This window comes from Malaclemys terrapin, chromosome 9, assembly GCF_027887155.1.
Source record: "Malaclemys terrapin pileata isolate rMalTer1 chromosome 9, rMalTer1.hap1, whole genome shotgun sequence".
NCBI lineage: Eukaryota > Metazoa > Chordata > Testudines > Emydidae > Malaclemys > Malaclemys terrapin.
Window position 1 is genome coordinate 90937385 of NC_071513.1, and position 25386 is coordinate 90962770.

A 25386-nucleotide genomic window follows, 5' to 3' on the forward strand; every position below is an offset into this window, starting at 1 on the left:
AAATTATCTTTATTAACCCTGAAAAGAGTGCTATAGGTTTGCAACATCTTAAACTAAGGGTTGCTAATCTTGCAGTTTTATCATGAGACTCATGAGAATTGGTGGGGTTTTTAAACCCAAGCTCCTGGGGTCAGATCATCACATGAGAATCTCAGCTTTCATTAACATAAAAAGTTTCTAGTCTTTATGGATGTAGGGGGAAAACTTGAAAATGTGACCCTTGAAGGTTCAAAAATCAGAAGGCAAATAAAAAGAGCTCAGATTTTTTATTTTTTTATCTCATGATTTTCATTCTACCCTCATTTTGGAGGGCCTGGCTCAACACACAGGGTTGCAATAATGCAGACTACATGAGATTCACTCATCCCCAGTTTCTTCCATTATGTATATTATTTTAGCTAATCCATGCCTTCACCACTTTGTAATGAGGTTATGATGCTGACACAAGCTATTTTAAACACTTATCAAAGACAATGCGATAACCTTAATTTAGGAAAAATTCAAGTTAGCAGAGCTGGCTTCCAGCAGAAACAGCGATTTCCTGTTAATGCTTCCCAGCATATGATACTGTTTATGAACTTTCATCCTCACTGAGACAAGCACTCCCACAATCACTGTTGGTTAGCCTCATTTCAGTTCTCATGACTTTTCCCTCCCCTTAGTGACCTTTCAGTGAGGTTTCTTAGAAAAATCCCCAGTTCCCATTCTTGGTTTTGTGTCGCAGCACAAAGTACTTTGACAAGACACCATGTTAAAGTCTACTCATTCAATTCCTGTGTACAGTGTTGAGCAGACAGGAGTTGTGATTTTCATAGTCTTGAACAAGAACAAGAGCAGAGGGGGGAAAGAAAATAACTGAACTATGTATTCCCTTTTTTCCACCCTGCTGCTAAGAGTTGCTGCTCATGAGTTGCTGCTGAGTTAAGCCAGGAGCTCAAAAGGCCCCCAAAGTACATTGCCCTCAATAATCATTTGCTCTGCTTGTGATGAAACCTGCCTCTGTCTACATTCTTCCTAATTCTTCATCTTCCGGTCTTGAAACTCTGGATCTGGGCTGCTGCCGCATCCCGCAGCTCCCATTGGCTGGGAACGGCGACCCATGGCCACTGGGAGCTGTGGGCACCCACGCCTGCAGACAGTCAATATAAACGAACTGTCTCGTGGCCCACCCGTGGATTACCCTAACTCTGCCCCCACTGACTTCAGTGATAAAAATCCCATCAATTTCAGTGAGGGCAGAAATAAGCCAAATTGAGATCTTCAGAAAGCCCCATCCAGTCTCACTAAATGTGCTCAACACATATTTGGATTTTTTTATACCACAGAACAGTCCCCAAATCAGGAAGTCATTTATGTTGCAATACATTCCTATCAGTCCAATAAAAACTAGACTTGATCCAAAACTAGAATATCAAAATCAAACAGTCATCCAATTTTGGATTCAGATTGTATCCTGGATCTAAATTTCATGACTAAGGCCCACCTCTATTCAAAATAAACATATTACAAAATTATTATTGAGAAGTAAAGCTCATGAGAAAATCTTCAGAAGCAGGAACTCAATATCTTGCTCCTGATGACTCATAGCTGCTGCCTTTCAGCTTATTGGGTTTGTATTATTGATTTCTATAGTTCTTTTTGTGAGAGACACTGATTGGCAAGCCATGAGTCAGCTAGTTTGCATAAAGAGAATGCTTAAACATTGGCATCAGAAATCCTATAGGACTCAATCATATGAATTAGACTCAGAGTTGGTAGGGAGTTTATAGGCCAGATTCTGTTGTAAATCACAAGTAACTCCATTTAAGTTACTGCATATATTATTATTCATTATCTGTACTGGTAGCACCAAGGAGCCCTAGTCATGGACATAACATGATGGTGCTAGGTGCTGCACTAACACAGAACAAAGATAGTCCTCTGTTCCAAATAGCTTACAATCTAAGTATAAGACAAGAGACAACAGATGGATGAAGGCAGATAGATGGGAGAATACAAGGAAACAATGATGGTCAACAAAATCGGAAGTGGTCTCAGCACACCAGTTGACTAAACCACCTCTACACTAGAAAAATTATCTTGTTACTGATAGTGAGTATTAGCAACAGGTGAGCTGAATGAGCGCTGAGCACCATTTATCTGCAAGTTTAGATAAGGACAAACCATGCTGAGCTCCATTCCATAGAATGTGGTTAAACCTTGAAGAGGGATAAGTGCTGATCTCTGGGTCAACATCTAGCTGAAACAGATTCTTTTATCTTGCACCTGCACAATTCTTAATCATTGATGCCACTCCTGGTGGCAATAAATGACTCACCTAGAAAGAACTGTTTATGGACACAATTAAGTGTCTATTACAAACTTGACTCCCTTCTACACTTGTGACTTCTTTCCTCATGCATGTTTTGCCCCATTAGTTCATTTCATTTATTTAGTCAGTCTCCTCTCTGTATTAAAGATTGATCATCTTATCCTTACCTGCATTGTCTCATCAGTGATTACTGAAAAGAAGTGAGAAATATGCCAGTTTTCCACTGAACTCAGCGCATTTCCCCACACCTGGGACCTGTCTCAAAGTCATGCTGTTCCCTTTCCAATGGTTGGGTTTTGTTTTAATGCTTTGCAAAACATGAATGTTTATAGAAGAACACCTGATTCTGATCTTGAAACAATTTGACATGATGTTACTTCACTGGCTTCAACGGTTACTCCAGATTTACACTGGTTCAAGGGAGATCAAAATATAGCACTATACATCTGGACACATTTTAAATTATTGTTTTCTTAAGCCTATAATTTGCAAATAATGGGCCAGATTCTCAACTGGCATCAATCACAGTAGCTTCAGTGGAACTATGCCAACTTATACCAGCTCAGACCCTGGTCCTTTAGCTTTAGGAATTGGTTTCTATGAAAACAGATACGTATGAAGAGAGTAGAATATTAATTGGTTTATGGACCTAAAACATTTAGTGAGTTCCATAAACTCTAAGGATGCACTGAGCAACAGACGTTGCATTTGGATCTCTGTCAAATCATGCACCCAGACAGCTCTTTATTGGCTACACATCTAATTAAGTTCATAAAAATAAGCTATTCTTTCCAAAGTCAACAGTAACTAATTTGCTAAACTGGCTCCAGACCTGCCTTATTAAAAGCTGCATATTCCTCTTCAGAGATCCTCCAAGAGACTCAGGCAGATCTGAGGCTGGCTGTTTTAGCAGAACAGCAGTTTATCACCAGTTAATAATGGCTGCTGACAGTCCCTCAGATTTGTCCGGAATTTTGGAAAGCTGCTTCTGAGGAGAGAATTTAACTGTAGATAAATAGGAAGGAATTAAATACATAATTTACAAAGTTACTTTTGATCTTTAGTCCATGCACCTTCCAAACAGCTATGTTTATTTAACTGGCGGAGGTAAGCAAGGATCTATGCTCAACGTCATGGCATTTTTTTTCTGTTTGTCTGTCTGTTTATAATGCAATAACGTCTGAATGCTGAGCCTGATCAATTCTAAAATTTCAGGGAACATTCTAGGCATCAACAGGCAGAACCCTATTGATTTCAGTGAAAATTGGAAAACCAGAAGGGGGAAATAGGGGACACCTGGAGCTCCTGCAGTCTGGGTAGCTGACCCAGCAGCTTCAATTGAACCACCTCAGTAACTGTGGACAGATCAAAGATCCAGCTGAAGGCAGCCATTAGCACCTTCCTGCATAACCCCACACCCTTTCTCAGCTCTGCTCATTCTCTCAATATTTGAGATCCTAAATTAGGAAGAAAAGAAATAAGAAAGGTGGCAGGAAAGAGGGAAGTGGGGGGAAAGTGGGACATTGGGAGTACGCACAGCACCTCTGGCGTGGGGGGGAAGTTGAAATGAGGGCACACTGAACCCCTGGTGTGAAGGGAGAAGAATGGGGGGGTGAGGACATGGGGGACACACAGAGCCCCTGGCAGGTGGCAGAGGGGGAAACTGGCAGGGCACACAGAGTTTCTGCCATGTGCAGGGAATGGGGCAGCACACAGAACCTCTGGCAGAGGGGACTGGGAGAACCTGGTATAGAGGATTGGGAATGCACACGAAGGCCTACCAAGGGGGGGGAGGAAGGCAAGAGGGATATTCAGAGCATCTGGCAGGGGAGGCAGGGGAGGTGAGAAGAGTTGCAGGGAGTCCCTGAAATAGAGGCGAATGAGAAGTGGCATACAGGGAGCTTCTTGGGTCAACGGAGGGATGCAAGGAGCCCTGATCTACGCTATTCACTTGGCCTACAGAAGCAACAAAGCGTGCAACCCTCTAGTTTAGTTGCATTTGGAATATTAAGATTTTCCTTGTCTATCGTAAATAACGGCAAGTACCTTACAAAACCATTGTGTGATTTTAATGATCTTAATGCTCACATTTACAAAGAACACTTCGCCACCAGCTCAAGTTTCATGTGTCATTCAACACTGTTCTGGGGATGGGTAGACAGACAGATTGCCACCTGCCAAGTTGTATTTTCTGCATTAAATTTCAAGTGCTATGTGGTGAGTGACAGCACTGGAATCCAATCTGGCATTTGAATCCAACTGCATTTAAGTGGATTTAAGGCATAATTGGACATATTACAGTAGTTCCCATAACTCAGAAGAGCCAAATTCAGTCCTGGTCCACTGCCTTTAACTAGGCTGTACCTGCTTACGCCAGGGCTGAATTTGGCACTAGATATCAAGCTCAGCTCCTTATGAAGGGTAGTCTATCAAGACAACTCAACTGCCCACTTCCCACCCTCGCATGCTCATTCCACACACCCCTATACACACTTGTGCAGATACTCGCTCCCTACACACAAACCAACAAAGAAAATAACCCATGCAGAAGAGTAAGGGGGCGCCTTGCCCACATGCTCCTCTGTTTGAGTTCATTGGGCAATTGAGCTCCAGTTATTCTGCTGGCTGTCACATTGACCTGAACTGGGGATATTCTTTTTCCTCCTTCACCCTGTTGATTTTGTTAACCTTCCTATATGAAGAAAAAAGAACCCCAACTCCTGTAAATTACATTTTCCCAGACTGCTACACCCTGGCTTAAGTAAGTGCTATATTCATTGTGCTTCTGCCTCACATGACCTTGATGAACTTATGCTCTAAGCGATACACCAAAGATAGTGAGTTACGATTATGATAAATGTACTCAATTTTCTTGACTTCCTTCCTATTGTTGCAGACACATGGTTCGTTCTAACGCCCTTTGTAACAAAAGAGAGAATACAGCTGAGTCCAGTACATAGTATGAAATCTACTTCAGTTCTGGAAAAATCTAGCTCTCTGGTCAACTCACTTAACAAATTGCTACATTCACCATCATCCTACTTATGACTGATACTCCAGAGTCTTTCAAACTTTATCTTTGTAAGGCTCTTTTCAGCTCTACTGTTGACATAAAGTTTGCAACTTACTAGTAATAAATCATATCTTAATGTGAGGCCATAACTTTCAATTTTCATTCATTTTATTATTTATTTGTATAGCAGTAATTCCTAGAGGCCCCAATTTGGACTCCACTCTGCTCAGCACTATATACACACACAACGAAAAAATAGTCCTTGCCCCCAGAAGCCTACAATCTAAGTAAATAATATGAAACAACAGTGGATACAAACACACACACATGCTATTTTGCATTCTCACATCACATGCTCACCCTCGGCCATGTCTAATAATGATAACCGGCCAATCCTGCAGCTCATGCTAAATATAACTATGGGCCAAGGACTTTCCCCCTCTGTGGCTGGACTGCCCACTGATTTCACTGGCAGTTCCTGACATGGGTCAATGGTAGTGTAAAGTCCTGTGAATCACTGCATTTTGCCCTTTCTCTAGCAAATTAAAGTTATAGGTGCCCTCTTGTAGCTAAACCAAATGCCTGAAAACTTATTCACCAACTCGAGTCCTACATGCAGCAGCTCCTGCACCACCAGGCTAGATATGTGCTCCCTTGAACTGGGAATCCAGATGCTAAACTGTTGTTTTTCCTCCCAAGCTGTCCCTAAAATGGAATTTGAGATGTGAGCTTCCAACCCTTACATAAGTAGTCCCTGCTCATGGGAGTACTCCCACTGCCTTTAAGGAGACTGCTGGTAAGATTAGGGGTTGCTTGTGTCAGCGAGGGTGGCAGAATTGGGGAATGTGATCTGTTTCGGGAAATCCTAGAAGACATGCACAAAAGGAATTGCAAACTGGGTTCATGTAGCAAAACAGCTGTCCTGTAGGCTTTTGCATAGCCTTCTGGGGCCCTCAGAAATATATTCATTGTAGGGGCATTTGGGGGCCTCCATAGGTTTACATTAGAAATTACAAACTGTTGACAAGAACAGGCACTTATGGACTTATTAACTGGAGCCATGGCACTGAAGGAGTTAATATCAAAAAGGGAGGGGAGGGGAAAAGGGGTATTAAGGAAGAGAAAGGAACTAAATAAATAAATAAATGGAGATATCCCATCTCCTAGAACTGGAAGGGACCTTGAAAGGTCATTGAGTCCAGCCCCCAGCCTTCACTAGCAGGACCAAGTACTGATTTTGCCCCAGATCCCTCAAGGATTGAGCTCACAACACTGGCTTTAACAGGCCAATGCTCAAACCACTGAGCTATCCCTCCCCCCTATGAATGCATTTTCTGAATTAAAAATGCATTTTCTGAATTAAAGATGAACAGCCCATTATAAAACTTAAATGGTTAGATTCCATTTCAGTTACATTGGTGTAAACCCAGAATGACCACATTAGCTTCAGATTTGCACCTGTTCAACTGAGATCAGAAACGGGCCTATTAAATGGTAATCATGTTCTATATAAAGAAAGAGCTGGCAGAATAGGTGTCTGTTTGTTTCTTAATTAAATAAAACTAAACACCAGCAGATTTAGGCAAAGTAGCATGCAATACACTGACTTGACATTGCGGGCAGAAATCTTTTTAGGATTCCTTAAAACAAAACATAGATTATTATATCATCAAGGAAACCAGAGCATCATAAATATTGCCAATATACTTAAATGTATAACCCATTAGCCCTGTTGCCACGTGGTTACTTACACACTTCCAATAATATAACAACAGATTAAATATTACTTCTTGTCAGTTGTTGTGCCCATTTGGAGTATTACTGCTCAGCCGGCTTTCAATGGGCAATTTCGGCAAATACACAAGAAATACTTGGGGGCAGGGGGAAACAAAATATATTAGGGCTCAGATACTACATCTTGTTTGCTCCTTTTCCCACTGAAGGATATGGCCAACTTGCCACAATCTCATTAAAAACTCAGCGTGATCAGGCCCAATCTCAGGAATTTCTTTTTCAGTAAACATTTCAAAGTGGCCATGGACCATCTGTTATACTGTAAGGGAACGATCCAAAGTTCATGGAAGTCAGTGGGAATCTTTCCATTTACTTTAATGGACTTAGGATCTGATCCTTAGAGCACTGATTTTTGATATATAATAAATTAAATATTCTTTTCAAAAGCATGTGTTTCATAGGATTTCATATTTTCAAACTTTATAGCCTTTAAAAGCCCAGTCCAGCAATCTTTACCATGCAAAAATTGCATGATCAAGCACTCCGAAAACTGATGAAGACCAGAGACAAATTTCTGCATGACAAGTACGAGCGTTACATACTGCTCCAGGATAGCATTCTCTAGTTTAGATTATTTCCATGGCCCTTTAAGCATGACAGGTAACAGTTGCAATTCACTAGGCAGATCTGAGTGCTGACATGTTAAGTGTCTCTGATTGAGCATTCAAGAAAATACCAAACAATGCATGTTTTGCATTCTTTATAGAAACATGCCAAAGGAACCACATAACTATATTTTCCTGAAAGACTTCAACGTTGAATAAAGAGAGCACATCTGTACAAAATAAAATGCTTCTACGAGCTATTTATTTTCTTGTGAACCAGAACAATAATAAAGCTCAGTCTCTCTCAACCCAAATATCCCCGTTTCATTTGTACAGTGAGATCACTTGACATCACAATGTGTTGTCATGGAAATGATTAGGCTATTGTGATGGGTTGGATCACAGAAACCCCCTTGGGAGCTGCCACCCAATGTACCAAGACTACCCCTGTTCCTGTTTTCCCTGTTTTCCCTGCCAGCTCAGGACTCCAGCACCCTGTCTTGCTGAGCCAGACACTCCCGTCTGCTCCAACACAGATCCCGGATCTGAAACACTTGCCCCAAAGCTGCAAGTTTACCTGAAAACAGCTGACAGAAGTGTGCTTGTCTCTAGCACTCAGATGCTCAATTCCCAATGGGTCTAAACCCAAATAAATCCGTTTTACCCTGCATAAAGCTTATGCAGGGCAAACTCATAAATTGTTCGCCCTCTGTAACACTGATAGAGAGATATGCACAGCTGTTTGCTCCCCCAGGTATTAATATATACTGAGTAAATTACTAAATAAAAAGTGATTTTATTAAATACAAACAGTAGGATTTAAGTGGTTCCAAGTGGTAACAGGCAGAACAAAGTAAGTCACCAAGCAAAATAAAATAAAATGCGCAAATCTATTTCTAATCAAACTAAATACAGATAATCTCACCCTCAGAGATGCTTCAGTAAGTTTTTCTCAGACTGGACACCTTCCAGGCCTGGGCACAATTCTTTCCCCTGGTACAGCTCTTGTTCCAGCTCAGGTGATAGCTAGGGGATTCTTCATGATGGCTCCTCTCCCCCCTTGTTCTCTTCCACCCCTTTATATATCTTTTGCATAAGGCGGGAACCCTTTGTCCCTCTGGGTTTCCACCCCCCGTCACTGGAAAAGCACCAGGTTAAAGATGGATTCCAGTTCAGGTGACATGATCACATGTCACTGCAAGACTTCATTGCCCGTTTGCCAGCACACACATATACAGGAAGACTAACAGGTAAACACAGCCATCTGCAGACTGGTTAATGGGAGTCATCAAGATTCCAAACCATCATTAATGGCCCACACGTTACATAATTACGATAGGCCCTCAGAATTATGTTTTATATTTCTAGTTTTAGATACAAGAGTGGTACATTTCTACAAATAGGATGATCACACTCAGTAGATTATGAGCTTTGTAATGATACCTTACAAGAGACCTTTTGCACGAAGCATATCCCAGTTGCATTATATTCACTTATTATCAAATCTTTATAAAACTATCCCAGTTACATTATATTCACTTATTATCATGTTTTTATAAAACCATATAGACTGCACAACGTCACAGCTATCACAAGTTATTTATACCCTGTCAGAAATGTGCATTACTATTACCACCATATTGGTCTCTGTACCCTGGGTCCAGAGGCCTCAATCAGAAATAGGCCCGACTTGTAGTAAGTCATAGGTAAAAGACAATCACTGCCCCAAAGTGTTTACAGTGTAATTTGAGACGAGATGCAGTAACTGAGAGCATTAAAAAGTGGACTCGATTTCACAAAGGAAGAAAAAAAGGCTGAGAAACAAATACATCTGTGTGACTCAGAGTAACGGACAAAAATGGTATCATTTCAGAGACTTTGGAGAAGTATCTGGAGAGCAATTCTAAGGTGTCTGATCCTTTACACATTAGTAATGTTCCTAGGTAAAAGGACTGAGAAATATAAAGGTGCCTCACCAATGGGGTTTGTAGCATGAAAGCGTGAGACTGGTTCAAGACACGTTACTGCATGAAACAGTGGCCAGGAAAAATATAAGGTGAATCATTCACCTGCACAGGTTTGGACAGAATGCCACAGAGCTGATCTGTTGAGCGATAGTGCCTTTTGTTTCCTTGCACTGCAGTGCTGGTTTGTGATAAAGATCTGTCCTTCAGTCTCCAAGTCACTTCCTTTATCCTTTGTATATTCAGAAACGTTAGGTACAAACAAGCCTGATCCTCCATTGTCCTGCACCCTGTGTTAACCATTTACACCACAGTGAAGAGAGGGTGAAGCAGGTGTAAAACATTATATACCCACTTTGCACTGGTGTAAATAACAACATCAGGTTCAGAGCAACAAGAAACAGGCCCATTATGTTTTGATATGGAGCCACTCAGCCCTGGTCTGCCCTTAAAACATAGACTGACTTAGCTATGTCGCTCAGGGGTGTGATTTTTTTCACACGCCTGAGCATTGTAGTTAACCAGACCTAATCCCCGGCATAAGAATCCTTTCATCAACCTAGTTACTGCTGGTCAGGGAGATGGATTATGTACATCAGTGGGAAAACCACTTCCATCAATATAGGAAGCATCTACATTCTGAGCACTACAGCAGCAAAGTTGTAAGTCAGGAAAACAATGGCTTGATTCCCCTTCTGCTGACGCTGATGTGAAAAAAGTTAAAACATTTTTTAAAAAGATTGACATTGAAACAAAAACTTTTTGATTGATCCTGTGCAGATTTTTTTTTGAGTTATAGGTGTGATGTTGCACTCCATATGTTTTATGGAAATATGCTAATAAGTGTGAATATAATGTAACTGAAATATGCTTCATGCAAAAGGTCTCTTGTACAGTATCATTACAAAGCTTATAATCTACTAAGTGTGTTCATCCTATTTGTATGAATGTATCATTCTTGTATCTGAAACTAGGAATATAAAGTATAACTCTGAGGTCCTACTGTAATTATGCAGTGTGGGCCATTAATGGTCGTTTAGAATCTTGATGGCTCCCATTGACTAGGACAATTGACTGTAGATGGGTCTGTTTACCTGCAAGCCTCCACTGTATATGTGCCGGCCAACCCTGGAAGTAAAGAGCGGGACTGACAGGACATGTGAACATGTCACATGATACTAATCCACCTTAAACCTGGTGCTTTTCCACTGAGAAGGAGGCGTGGAAACCCAGAGAGAGACGAAGGATTCCCACTTTGTGCCAAAGATATAAAAGGGGTGTAACAGAAAAAAGGTGGCTGCCAGTCAAGAGAAATCCCCTAGTTACCACCTGAGCTGGAACTAACAAGGACTGTACCAGGGGAAAGGATTGGGCCCAGACGAGGAAGAAGTCTAGTCTGTGAAAGAAGCTTATTGGAACATCTGTAAGGGTGTGATTTACCTGTATTCAGTTTCTTAATGTATTAGTGTAGTGAGTCGGTGTGGCTCCCCTCCTGTCCAGAAGAGGGAGCCCACGTGCCGGCACCAGAGTGGGTGGGACCACCACCGCCTGTCCCCGCCCCCCGGAAGTCAAGGGGCGGGACAGGAAGTATAAAGGCCGGCCGCCAGAGCTCAGTTGGAGCCCAGCCACCGCAGGGAGCAGACGTGCGGCCGGGAGCTCCTGCCCAGGAGACCGTTGAAGACCGGGGCTTGGACCCTGGCTGGCCTGAGCTACCCCGGGCCCGCTACGAAGAGGAGCCGCCGGAGCCCGCTCACGCCCGCCACTGGGAGAACCCCTGGGAACCGGACCCCACTAACCCTGAGGGTGAGACTGGACCCGAACCCCTCCGCCCCTGCTGCTACCCAGAGGAGCCGCCTGGGGACCGTTGGCCTGACTTCCCGGCAGAGCTACCGGACCTGCCACCGAGCCCCGGCCCAGAGGAGCCCATGCAGGTGGACTGGCCTGAGCCCGGCGCGACGAGCGAGGTAGGATCTGAGGGGGATCACGGAAGTGGCCCGGGGATAGCCGACCCCGGTCCGGCTGCAACTGAATGTGAGCCTATGTCAGTGTGTTGCGGTCTGGATACCCCACTGACCAGCAGCGGCAGCAACCGCTGTTAGGGCCCCGGGCTGGAACGCAGTGGAGTGGGTGGGCCTGCGTTCCCCCCTGCCACCCTCCGTACGGGTGGCAGGCTTCCCCCTCACCCAACGCTCGGCTACAGAAGCCTGGGCCTTGAACTATTTGCCTGCTCAGCCCCTGCAACAAGGGCCTGAGCCTAACTGTGTTTGCCCCGCCCTGATCCAGGGCATGGGCTTTGAACTCTTTGCTCGCTCAGCCCCTGCAAACAAGGGCCTGAGCCTAACTGTGTTTGCCCCGCCCTGATCCAGGGCCTGGGCTCTGAACTATTTGCTCGCTCAGCCCCTGCAGTAAAGGGCCTGAACTTTAACTGTGGCTGCTCCGACTCTGCACTAAAGAGCCGGAGTTCCGGGACTAACTGACTACTTGTTCCCACAGCAGTGAGTCGGTGTGGCTCCCCTCCTGTCCAGAAGGGTCGAGCCCCGGCTAGGACCTACTACATTTGGCGCCCAACGTGGGGCACGAGCCCCTGCCCCTGTGAGAAGGGGCTAGAGGGGGAGTGGCAGTTGCCCCCCCCGTTCTAAGGAATGGATATGGAGCGGCTGTTTCAGCTGCTCACGGAGAGCCAGGAGCGGCAGCAGACGGCCCAGCTGCAGCAGCAACAGCAACAGCAGGCCGCTCAGCTCGCACAGCAACAACAGCGAGATGCCGCCCAACTCCAGTTGCAGCAGGAGCAGCACACAGCCCAGCTCGAGCAGCAGCAACAGCTGGTGCGGCAGTTGGGAGTCCAGCTGCAGCAGCTGCTGGTCACGCTCCCTCGCCCCGCGGCGGGGCCGGCGGGGGAGGCTGCGGAGATGCCACGGTTAGCTGCCCCCCTTCGCTTGACAAAGATGAGCCCAGACGACGACCCGGAGGCATTCCTGGTCACGTTCGAGCGGGTAGCCCTCGTCGCCGGGTGGCCCAGGGACCAGTGGGCTACCCTCTTAGCCCCCCACCTGACGGGGGCGGCCCAGGTGGCCTATCGTGGATTGGCGGCTGAGGAAGCACGGGACTACGACCTGGTGAAGGCCGCGATATTGGACGCCCTCGACGTCAGTCCCGAGACTTTCCGACAAAGGTTTCGGGGCCAGACTTACCCCACCGGGGCCCGACCGCGGGTGGTGGCCCAAACCCTGAAAGAAGCTTGCCGACGGTGGCTACAGCCCGGCACCCGGACGGCGGAGGAGGTAACCGAGCAGGTGGTGTTGGAACAGTTCGTGCACACCCTACCCTCCCGAGGGCGCGCCTGGGTGCTTCGCCACCGGCCGACGACGCTGGCCCAGGCAGTGTCACTAATGGAGGACTTCCTGGCCGCCGAAGATGCAGTAGGGCCCACCTTCCGCCGGCCCGGGCCCGAACCAGTCCGCGGCGAAAGGAAAGGGGAAACCCCGAGCGGACCACGACACCCCGCACCGAGGCCCGACCCCCGCCGCGAGATCCGGACCCGGCACGCAGACCCGGCTCCTCGGACCGGACCAGTGGCCCCGGGCCAGGGGCCCCCAAGGGCTCGGCGAAGCCCCCCCCGGAGCCCAAGCCGAGAAGGCCCCCGGAGCAGACGACCGGAACTCGGACCCTGCTTCAGTTGTGGGAAGATGGGGCACCTCCGGCGAGACTGTCCGGAGATGGACTGCAGCTATGGGCAAGTGTGGGCGGGCCACACTCGAGCCAGGCCGGCCATGAACCCCAAGCTGACCATCCCGGCGGCCGTCGGAGGACGGACGACGCGGGCCTTGATCGACTCAGGGTGTGGTCAGACGTTGGTCCGTAAGGACCTGGTACCGCCGGGTGAGACCCGCCTAGGATCTATTCATCTACAATGCATCCATGGGGATGTCCGACCATACCCCAGCGCCCGGGTCCCCCTAACCATCGCGGGGATCACCCGACACCTGGTGGTTGGGGTAGCTCCCCATCTTGCATATCCTGTGATCCTCGGTCGGGACTGGCCGGCCTTTGAGGAAGTCCTACGGTCCACGCCGGTCCTGGGGGCTGATCGGTTGGGGCCCTCCTCAGAGGACCCCGAGCAGGGTCCGGCGACCGAGATAGACGACACGGACGCAGCGGGACCGCCACCAGAGCCGGCCCCTCAGCCCCGCTTCGATACCGATTTCTGTCGGGACCAGCGAGAGGATCCCACCCTTAGCCGCTTCTACGAGCAGCTCGCGGCAGTAGATGGGAGTGTTGTGGACCCCCAGCGGGCCACCCTGTGGCCCCATTTTGAGCTACGCCGGGACCGGCTCTACCGCCTGGACCGTGACCCCCGCACCCAGGAGCCGCAAACCCAACTGTTAGTGCCCCTGTGTCACCGGCGGGCGGTAATGAAGTTGGCCCACGATGTGCCAGCCGCCGGGCACCTGGGGCGAGAGAAGACCCTCGCTCGAATCCTGGCGCGCTTCTTTTGGCCAGGAATCTCTCAGGAGGTGAAAGAATATTGCGCCTCCTGCCCAGAGTGTCAGAGGGTCGCCCCGCCCGGGATCCCCAAGGCGCCCCTGGTCCCCATGCCAGTGATGGAGACACCCTTTGAACGGGTCGCCATGGACCTCGTGGGCCCCCTCCCGAAGAGTGCCGCGGGGTTTCAATACATCCTGGTCTTGGTGGACTATGCCTCTCGGTTCCCCGAAGCTATCCCCCTACGAAGCATTACCGCCCGGTCTATCGCGGGGGAATTGCTGAAAATCTTCGCCCGAGTAGGACTGCCTAGAGAAATACTGACCGACCAAGGAACGAACTTCACGTCCCAATTGTTGCGACAGGTATGTGCCCTTTTAGGCATCAAACAACTCCGGACGTCCGTGTACCACCCGCAGACGGACGGGTTGGTGGAGCGGTTTAACCGCACTTTGAAAAGCATGTTGCGGAAATTCCCCGCAGAGGACCTCCGCCACTGGGACCAATTCCTTCCACCCTTATTGCTAGCCATCCGAGAAGTCCCGCAGACCTCAACAAAATTCTCCCCTTTCGAGCTGCTGTATGGACGCAGACCGCGGGGCCTCCTAGACCTGATGAGGGAGACCTGGGAACAGTCAGCGTCCCCAGCCCAGGGCCTCCTGAAATATGTCATCCAGTTACAGGAGTACCTTGCCCAGGCCGGAGCCCTGGCCCGCGAAAATTTAAAGACAGCGCAGGGACGGCAGAAACGGACCTACGATCAGGGAGCCCAAGTCCGGGAGTTCCAACCAGGAGACCGTGTCCTACTCCTCCTCCCGTCTAGTGAGTCAAAATTGTTAGCCCGGTGGCAGGGACCTTACGAAGTTGTGCGTAAGGTCGGTCCCGTCACCTACGAGGTGCGGCAACCGGACAAGCGGAAGGAAACCCAGCGGTACCACGTCAACTTGCTGAAACGGTGGCAGGACCGGGAGGGCCTCTTAATCAACCCATGCCCGCCCGAGCCGGAATTGGGACCCCAGGTACCCTCGACGGATGACCCCCCGGCACCCCAATTGGGACAATCGCTCACGGAAGAGCAATGTAAACAGACTAACTGCCTGCTGAAAACCTTCAAGCGAACCTTCACGGCCGTACCGGGCCATACGTCCCTGGTCAAACACTCCATCCAGACCGAGCCGGGAAAGGTGGTTCGAGAAACGACCCGGCCCCTGCCCTATCGGATGCGGGGTGCGGTCGAGGAGGAAGTAAGAGCCATGCTGGCTCTGGGCGTCATCGAACCGTCGCAGAGCGAGTGGCGTAGTCCGGTGGTCCTGGTGCCCAAACCGGACGGTACCCGCCGCTTCTGCATTGACTTTCGGAGGGTAAACGCCATCTCGCGTTTCGACGCCTACCCGATGCCCCGTGTAGACGAGTTACTGGGCCGCCTGGGGGAGGCCCAGTATATCACCACTTTGGATCTTAGCAAAGGCTACTGGCAGATCCCCCTCGAGGAGACCTCAAAAGAGAAGACCGCCTTTGCCACTCCAACGGGGCTGTACCAATTCACACGGATGCCATTCGGTCTCCATGGAGCCCCAGCCACCTTCCAGCGGCTGATGGACAAACTTCTGCAGCCCCATCAGGACTATGCGGCGGCGTACATAGACGACGTGGTCATCTATAGCCGCGGCTGGGAGGATCATCTGCCCCGGGTTGCGGCGGTCCTAAGGTCCCTAAGACAGGCGGGCCTGACCGCCAACCCCAAAAAGTGCCGGATTGCCTGGCAAGAGACCAACTATCTCGGCTATACCGTCGGGGGCGGACGGGTCAAGCCCCTTGTCGGGAAAGTCCAGGCCCTCCTGGACTGTCCCACCCCATCGACCAAACGGCACGTTCGGCAGTTCCTGGGCCTCGTCGGGTATTACAGACGGTTCATCCCCCAGTTCGCGACCATCGCAGCACCCTTAACTGGGCTTCTGACGAAGGACAGCCCCCGGCAGGTACGATGGTCCCCCGAGTGTGAAGCGGCCTTCCGGACACTGCAGAAGTGCCTCTGCCAGGAACCGGTTCTCTATAGCCCAGACTTTAAACGCCCATTCATCCTGCAGACGGACGCCTCTGGCGTAGGATTAGGGGCAGTCCTGTCCCAAGAAGTGGAGGGAAAGGACCACCCCGTAGTATATCTCAGCCGGAAGCTGTTCCCCCGTGAGAGGAATTACGCCGTGGTGGAAAAAGAGGCCCTCGCGGTGAAGTGGGCCTGCGATGCCCTGCGCTTCTACCTCCTCGGGGCCCCGTTCACCCTCGTCACAGACCACGCCCCCCTCCGGTGGCTAATGCGGATGAAAGATAATAATGCCCGCATTATGCGGTGGTACCTCGCTTTACAACCCTACGCATTTACGGTCCAGCATCGAGCTGGTAAGGACCATACGAATGCGGACTTCCTATCCCGCATGGGGGAGATGGGAGGACCTGGCCCCGACAGGCGGGAGCCAGTCTTAAGGGGGGGGGTGTGTAGTGAGTCGGTGTGGCTCCCCTCCTGTCCAGAAGAGGGAGCCCACGTGCCGGCACCAGAGTGGGTGGGACCACCACCGCCTGTCCCCGCCCCCCGGAAGTCAAGGGGCGGGACAGGAAGTATAAAGGCCGGCCGCCAGAGCTCAGTTGGAGCCCAGCCACCGCAGGGAGCAGACGTGCGGCCGGGAGCTCCTGCCCAGGAGACCGTTGAAGACCGGGGCTTGGACCCTGGCTGGCCTGAGCTACCCCGGGCCCGCTACGAAGAGGAGCCGCCGGAGCCCGCTCACGCCCGCCACTGGGAGAACCCCTGGGAACCGGACCCCACTAACCCTGAGGGTGAGACTGGACCCGAACCCCTCCGCCCCTGCTGCTACCCAGAGGAGCCGCCTGGGGACCGTTGGCCTGACTTCCCGGCAGAGCTACCGGACCTGCCACCGAGCCCCGGCCCAGAGGAGCCCATGCAGGTGGACTGGCCTGAGCCCGGCGCGACGAGCGAGGTAGGATCTGAGGGGGATCACGGAAGTGGCCCGGGGATAGCCGACCCCGGTCCGGCTGCAACTGAATGTGAGCCTATGTCAGTGTGTTGCGGTCTGGATACCCCACTGACCAGCAGCGGCAGCAACCGCTGTTAGGGCCCCGGGCTGGAACGCAGTGGAGTGGGTGGGCCTGCGTTCCCCCCTGCCACCCTCCGTACGGGTGGCAGGCTTCCCCCTCACCCAACGCTCGGCTACAGAAGCCTGGGCCTTGAACTATTTGCCTGCTCAGCCCCTGCAACAAGGGCCTGAGCCTAACTGTGTTTGCCCCGCCCTGATCCAGGGCATGGGCTTTGAACTCTTTGCTCGCTCAGCCCCTGCAAACAAGGGCCTGAGCCTAACTGTGTTTGCCCCGCCCTGATCCAGGGCCTGGGCTCTGAACTATTTGCTCGCTCAGCCCCTGCAGTAAAGGGCCTGAACTTTAACTGTGGCTGCTCCGACTCTGCACTAAAGAGCCGGAGTTCCGGGACTAACTGACTACTTGTTCCCACAGCAGTGAGTCGGTGTGGCTCCCCTCCTGTCCAGAAGGGTCGAGCCCCGGCTAGGACCTACTACAATTAGGCTTAGACTTTCGTGTTTTGTTTTATTTTGCTTGATAACTTACTTTGTTCTGCCTGTTATTACTTGGAACCACTTAAATCCTACTTTTTATACTTAATAAAATCACTTTTGTTTATTAATTAACCCAGAGTAAATGTTTAATATCTGGGGAAGCAAATAGCTGTGCATATCTTTCTATCAGTGTTATAGATGGGGGACAATTTATGAGTTTACCCTGTATATATAGAGTAAAACAGATTTATTTAGGGTTTGGATCCCATTGGGAGCTGGGTGTCTGGGTGCTGGTGACAGGAGTACTTGCTGAGCTGTTTTCAGTTAAGTCTGCAGCTTTGGGGGCATGGTTCAGACCCTGGGTCTGTGTTGCCTCAGACTAGCGTGTCTGGCTCAACAAGACAGGGTTCTGAAGTCCCAAGCTGGCAAAGAAAACGGACTCGGAGGTAGTTTCAGCACATCCGCTGATAGTCCCAAGGGGGTCTCTGTGACCGAACCCATCACAATAGGTTCATGAAAGCTTTCAAGATTTTGATGTTTTTGTCTCGTTTCAGGATGGGGAAAAAATTTTGTAATCTTGAAACTCTCTTGGGACGGGAAAATCTTCTCCCCCAGCAACAACCACAACTCAGCTTTCTCAGCATATGAAATGGAAAGATGCCTGTTCCCTCCTTCTGCAAAATATTAATAGGATTATTACCCTTACACTGTTAATTCTGCTTGTATGTTATATCTCTGGTACACCTTTGTGTGTCTTGTTTATTTAGACTGTAGGCTCTTCAGGGCTGTCTCTTACTCCATGGCTATATCTTCACCAAAAATGTGCGTTTTTACAGCAAGGTAACTAATGCAAGTTAGCTACTGCTGTAAAATCCTAGTAGAGACAAACACAGGTGGAGATATTTTTACCTCAATGTAGCTAGTCGAGGTCAATACTATACCCCCCACACTTGCAAGTTTACCTTGACTAAGGTAAAAGCTACTTGAACCTTGTCTCACTAGGATTGTCCTTGTGCACATGTGTTTATGTTTGGTAGATGCAGGAGAACAGAAAGACAGCAACTCAAGGTAATAAAGAGAGGAAAATATTGCAGGAAACGGTCAGTAAAACAAAAGTAACAAAACAAACAAAAAAGTGTGAACTATTGCCCGTACAGAAGTGCTAGCTACCTGAGAGAATAGATAGTCCAGGATACACACACCCAGAGGAAATCAAACTGTCTAATTTAGCAATGCCACACCGACCTATCAGATTTAGGACCACGACATTTATACTGACACTCGAGTCACTGTAAACTCTGTTTAGACACTGAGGTCTGATCTACACGACAGATCTATGTTGGTATAACTACGTGACACATGCATGTGAAAAATCTACGTTGCTCAGGGGAGTGGTTATACCAATCTGACCCCCTGTGTAGACAGCACTATGTCGGCGGCGACACAGCCACCGGCTCTTGGGAGGTGGATTAACTATGCCAACAGGAGAGCTCTCTTCACTTAAGCGCTACAGTCTTCACTTAAGTGCTACAGAAACACAGACGCATAGGTACAGCTGCATCAATGCAAAGTTTTAAGTGTAGATCTGCCCTGAGAGAGAGAGAGAGAGAGAGCTACCTCAAGTTAGGTATCTTAATATAAAAACCTACACCTTTCTGACAGTGAAGAAATAGCCTTACTCTATGTCATTACAGTGCCTAGCCCAATGGGACCTTTCGGCACTACTATAATAGAAGTAATAATGCATTACTCCTATGTTACTTTATCACTTTGCCCTGTCCTTAACCTCAAGATTAGCAAATTTTTGTTCAAACACAATGTCTAGGGTGGCGGGGTCCTTCCCTGCTTTTGCCCATGTCAATGATGGAGTTATTTTGTATATAACAAGTTTTTGTTCTTCTAGGCATAAATGATTCATCTTTCTGCCTGCGTCTCATCATTCTCCTCCCTTCGGGAGAAGTAGAAATATTCACAGATTGTTTAGAGGCTTTCTGTTCTCATGCATCCACCAAACATAAACACACATGCACAAGGACAAACTCACAGAAGTCACTTTCCACTCCTGTTTAGACAGATGGTTTTCTCAGAGATTAGAGCGCCTCTGAAAAATACTAGAGTGGGCGAGTTGTCTGACAAATGAAAAACAGGTTTGGGTTTTGATTATCTAATCTTCCATTTATATTGCTTATTGACTTTAATGAACTAGAAAGCATCTGTGGGCAGCATGTTCTTGAGATGAGTGATATGTCTGAGCCAGGTTTGACTTAGACATGATCCCGACACTACATGGAACCCCTGGGATAGTACCATTGAACAATGTATAGATCCAGTGTTCCCAGCTCTCATGATTTCATAGCAAGTCTTATGATAGTTGGTGGTATTAAATCCCCAGCTCCTGGAATCATGTGATTAGGTGAGAATCTCAGCTTTCATTTAAAAAAAAACAAAAAGGTTCTAGGCCCTAATGGCTGCAGAGGAAAGCTCGAAAGTGTGAACTCTAAAGGTTCCTACCCCAGAAGGCAAATAAGAAGAACTCCATATTTTTTATTATTTTTTTTTAAATTTTGTGATTTTAAGCCAATCTCATAATTTTGGGGGGGGGGGTTAACTCATAATTTTTGAACTATTAAGGCACTACTTGGCAATACTAAGATCACAGATAGGCATCTGTTCCTGTTCAAACGCATATGTTTATATATTACTAACGGGCGGTGCTGCTACACCGCCCTCAGCACAGAAGGCATGGGACTGTGGGAGGAAGGAGAGAAATGTGCTTGCCCTCCTCCTCTCACTCACTGGTTCTCCTGCTGCTGCTGCTTCCCCACTCAATGCAGCAGAGCAGCTTGCCTGAGCAGAGAGAGGAAGAGAATGTTCGAGGTGGATGAGGAGCAGAAGCAGAGGATACACTCAGAACCCTCTTCAACTGTAAACCTTTCCAGGACAGCGTGTGCCTTTTTTCCTGCCTTGCCCAGCTTAGCATTGGCACTTAATAAAAAGTAACCACAGGCCAAAGCCTGCTATCTTTACTCACTGTCCACTCAATCCTTTCTTGGTAAACTCTCGACGATGTCAACAGCACTTTGCCCAAGCAAGTAAAAACTGTAGAGATCAGTGGGCCCGACTTACCCCTTCCTGCAAAGAAACACTCAGAAGGGGGAAAGGGAGAAAAGTCTCCACAAGGTCTCTCGCTGGGTTTTCAGCCAATTGTCCCGCTGGGACGGAGGGGCCTACCCACAATTCTAGCAGCTTCACACGGATCCCAGGAGCTCAGCAGGAAGCCAGAGCTATCCAGATCTAGGCTCTGTTTAGAGGCCAAAGGAGAAGCTGAGGGAAATGTCGGTGGGGACTGCAGCTGATTGGGACTAACTGTCTCATACAACCTCACAGTTCTGCAAGGCCACTTCCCCATCCCATTTACAAGTAAATGGACACAGGGTTGGCAGAGTGTGAGTACAGTAACTCCTCACTTAAAGTCATCCCGGTTAATGTTGTTACCTTGCTGATCAATTAGGGAACATGCTCGTTTAAAGTTGTGCAATGCTCCCTTCTAACGTCGTTTGGCAGCTGCCTGCTTTGTCCACTGCTTGCAGGAAGAGTAGCCCGTTGCAGCTAGCTGGTGGGGGCTTGGAACCAGGGTGGACCGGCAGCCCCCCTATCAGCTCCCCACTCCCCTAAGTTCCCTGTGCAGCAGCCGCCCAGCAAGCTATCAATTGCCGGGCAGTTCAGCTGTCCCTCCCCCCACTGCCATGTGCTGCTCCTGCCCTCTGCCTTGGAGCTGCTCCCTGAGACTCCTGCTTGCTGTGCGAGGGGGAGGGGAGGAAGAGGGGGGCTAATGTCAGAGTGTCCCCCTCCTCCCTGCTCCTGCATCCCGCTTACCCCATCTTCCATAAAGCAGGGGGGGACACACGACAGGGCTCAGGACGGAGGGAGCTTGCTGGTCGCAGCTGGTCTCAGCAAGCTGATCTAATTAACAAGGCAGTGTACTTAAGAGTAGGGTCAGCTACTTAAAGGGAAAATGCGTATCTCTCTCTCACACACACACGGTGTGTGTCTGTCTCTGTCTGCGATGCTGTCTCCTCTCCCTCCATTCCTGCTGCCTTGAAGAGTGAGAGAGTTAACCCTTGAGGGCTCAGCCAATTGCTAGTTCATCATTTAGCAGTAAGGCATTCCCTGGGAAATATCCCACTCTCTGACTCCTCCACCTCAACCAAGCTTCACAATCATCATCACTGTCTACGAGTATTGTTAAAAACTTATACGGTGTGTGTGTGTGTGTGTGTGTGTGTATATTATAGTCTTTTGTCTGGTGAAAAAAATTTCCCCTGGAACCTAACCCCCTCATTTACATTAATTCTTATGGGGAAATTGGATTTGCTTAACATCGTTTCGCTTAAAGTCGCATTTTTCAGGAATATAACTACAACGATAAGTGAGGAGTTACTGTATTGTGATCATACACCTAGTGGTGACACCTGTTTTTATTAATGAAACCAAAGTCCACGATAGCAGAAAAGAGAATAAACAAATTTCCTGGAAATATCATGCAGTTGTCAACGTTGGGCCATCTATTTCTCTTGTGCTAAACAAAATCAAGCTCAGTTTTGCTTACACATCATCAAACATCACTCTCTCATGACTTATGGTGAACTTATGATGGCCCAAACCAGAAACATTTATCTGAAGCATCCCTCTCTCTGTGCTCTGCCCTCCAGAGAAAACTGAACCAGACCTGAACTCCCCTTAGGTAATGTAAAAAATAAAAACCTGCCCAACAAAAGTTTTGAAAAAACATAAACCAAAATGTGACTTCCTCTCTGCAGCTCTAGCCAACATGCAAGAGCATCTTGATGGCTCAGGAGTGAATCATGTTCAGCCCCTCGGGGTGAGTTTCCACAGAACAGGACTCGTGAGGGCGAAGTAATAAAGAGGGGGAAATGTTGTAAAAAAATGGTTAATAAAACAAGAGCAGCAAAATAGGAGAGTGAGACCATTCAAACACTAACATTACACAGTCCAGGAAAAACACACCCAGAGAGGAAATCAGACCATTTTGTTTAGCAATGTCACACACCTGCCATTCAGTTTTAGGACCACCACATTTGCACTCAGCCCCACTCTCAGGCAAATAACAAGTGTGCTCTTAACTCGGGTGAGCAAATCTGTGTCAGTTAACTCAGGATAAAATATCAGTGAAGACACGGCAATTTGGCTTTAACTCAGATTAGCAGTACAAATTCAATGCCATGTTCCCCTAAAGCAGGGGTAGGCAACCTATGGCACGCATGCCAAACATGGCACATAAGCTGATTTTCAGTGGCAATCACACTGCCCGGGTCCTGGCCACCAGTCTAGGGGGCTCTGTATTTTAATTTAATTTTAAATGAAGCTTCTTAAACATTTTAAAAACCTTATTTACTTTACGTACAACAGTTTAGTTATATATTATATATGTATTACTGGCACACGAAACCTTAAATTAGAGTGAATAAATGAAGACTCGGCACCCCACTTCTGAAAGGCTGCCGACCCCTGCCCTAAAGGCTTAAACCCAAGCTGCTAACCCAGGGGTCGGCAATGTTTGGCATGCGGCTCTCCAGGGTAAGCACCCTGGAGGGCTGGGCCAGTTTATTTACCTGCTGACAAGGTCGCCTAATGGGTTGCGCCAGCCCTGCTTCCAGCCCTCATTCAATGTATGCAGAGAAGACATTCTTAGAAATTTGAATAAATATAAACGGTTTTAATTTTTTAAAAAAAGCTGAAGTTTAGGGTCGATAAAAATCTATGGCAATACCAGCAAAATGCATATCTTATGCTTCTGAATTCCCAGCAGGTTTGCTAATTGATTTAAGATCATTTCTCCCAGACTGCAGAGTTAACAACTGTGTGAAAAAATGTGTCAACAATTTGTAATAGATGGCTAAAATATGCAAACTGCACCTATTTTCTTAGTTTTTTTGTGAAGTCACTTGTAAAAAAAAATCCCTGGTTGAGGAGGGCAATCCCATTGTGAATCATGATTATTTTCCTTAAAGTGGACACACTCAGAGAAAAAAGAAAACTTCATAAAATTCTCTAGGTTAACAATGTCTCACACTTTGTTACTGTTACAGAGCTAGTCAAATTTTATGTTTGTGTCATATAATCTATTCTGCTTCATGCCAGAGTGGATCAATTCACAAGAAAAGTGTTTTACATAAACGAGCATCCACAGCAGTTTTAAAAGAACAAAACTGTGACTGCAAAAAATTGCTCTGTCATCAGCTCTGAGCACGGTAGGTGTAGACCTAACTCCATTAGCTACAGCACACTTACAGGTGTCTCTTCAATGGAAGGAGTGCATGTTTCTGGGAAATGAAAAAACAGCTTAAGCACAATAAATCTCAATTAATTTACATTACAGTCTTGTCCAGCAACATTAGCCGGGACACATCCACATAAATAATTTCCCAGAATCCTGCAATGGGGACTTTTAAAATACGTACCTGGACTAAATCAAATATCTGAACAGGTTTTGGATCATGAGATGGATTTTGAAATCTATTATACATCCTAGAGTTCACTCTCAGTGAGAGCTGGATGCCTAACCCCCCTAGTTGCCCCTGAAAAATCCGACCCTTATGACTTACCGAGAATCAAGACCCTTAGGAATAGGTGCTTTCCACATATTCTTAATCGGTCACTCAATGACATTTTGATTTGATTTTTATCAATAGGTCCCATTATCATTTGTACTCCTTATTTAGTTTTATTTACTGAGGGCTATTCATTTGATAAGATTATAATAATACAGAAGGGGTCAAACTCTACACACATATGCATCCGAAGAAGTGGGCCATAGTCCACGAAAGCTTATGCTCTAATAAATTTGTTAGTCTCTAAGGTGCCACAAGTACTCCTGTTCACTCTACACACAGATACTTCTATGTAACCTAAATTACTTCAATAAGGTTGCACTGGTGCAATTAGGAGCAGGATCTGTAGATACTAACACATAATACATATATTCTTGTTATGTATGATCAGCCAAATTCAGCCCTGGGGGAAAAAAAAGATGTAACAACTCCCCTGAAGTCAATGGAGTTGCAGTAGGTCTGAATTTGGGCAGCATTTATGCTTAGTGTTTAATGCTTAGCACCTTCCAAGATCAGGCTCCAATTCTGGAGACAGAGCATCTTAAACTCACATCAAGCAAAGGAACAGTAATATAAACAGGCAAAGAAACCTCAACTTCTGACTAGTCAAACTGTTCTTCCTTCAGGTCCTTAGTTGAGCAGCAGTGGTTGCTCAAATGTGTCAAAGAAATGCCCACTTTTACCCAATATTCTGAGCTGGCAGATGTCCAAAGAGATAATGCTAAATGACTGTTTCACTGTCTCTGAAACTATGCTGGCCAAAGGGCAGCACACACCTAATTCAATGTACAGGACATCTCTAGGAGATGCTCAAGTTCACATCAAAATATTGCACTGTTTGAAACTATTAAGACAGTAATAATTTTTAGGGAATGAAAAACACCCACAGCTTCCATTTTGACGTCAGTGAGAGCGGGGCACTCAGCATCACAGACAAAAAGTCAGTCATACCACATTTAAAGTATGGAAGGTTACAAAGAAAAGTCAGTCTAGACGTGTATTGTCTAGACCAGGGCGATACCTTTGAACTTGGCTTCCCAACTTCTACACAGCTAAAAAAAGGCAAT

General features: G+C 47.5%; 1 protein-coding gene across 3 annotated transcripts in view; it reads right to left on the reverse strand.

Moving 5' to 3' along the window:
- Positions 1-25386, reverse strand: part of PLD1 (phospholipase D1) — a 137536-nt gene that overhangs the window by 89218 nt on the left and 22932 nt on the right. The window lies entirely within an intron of this gene.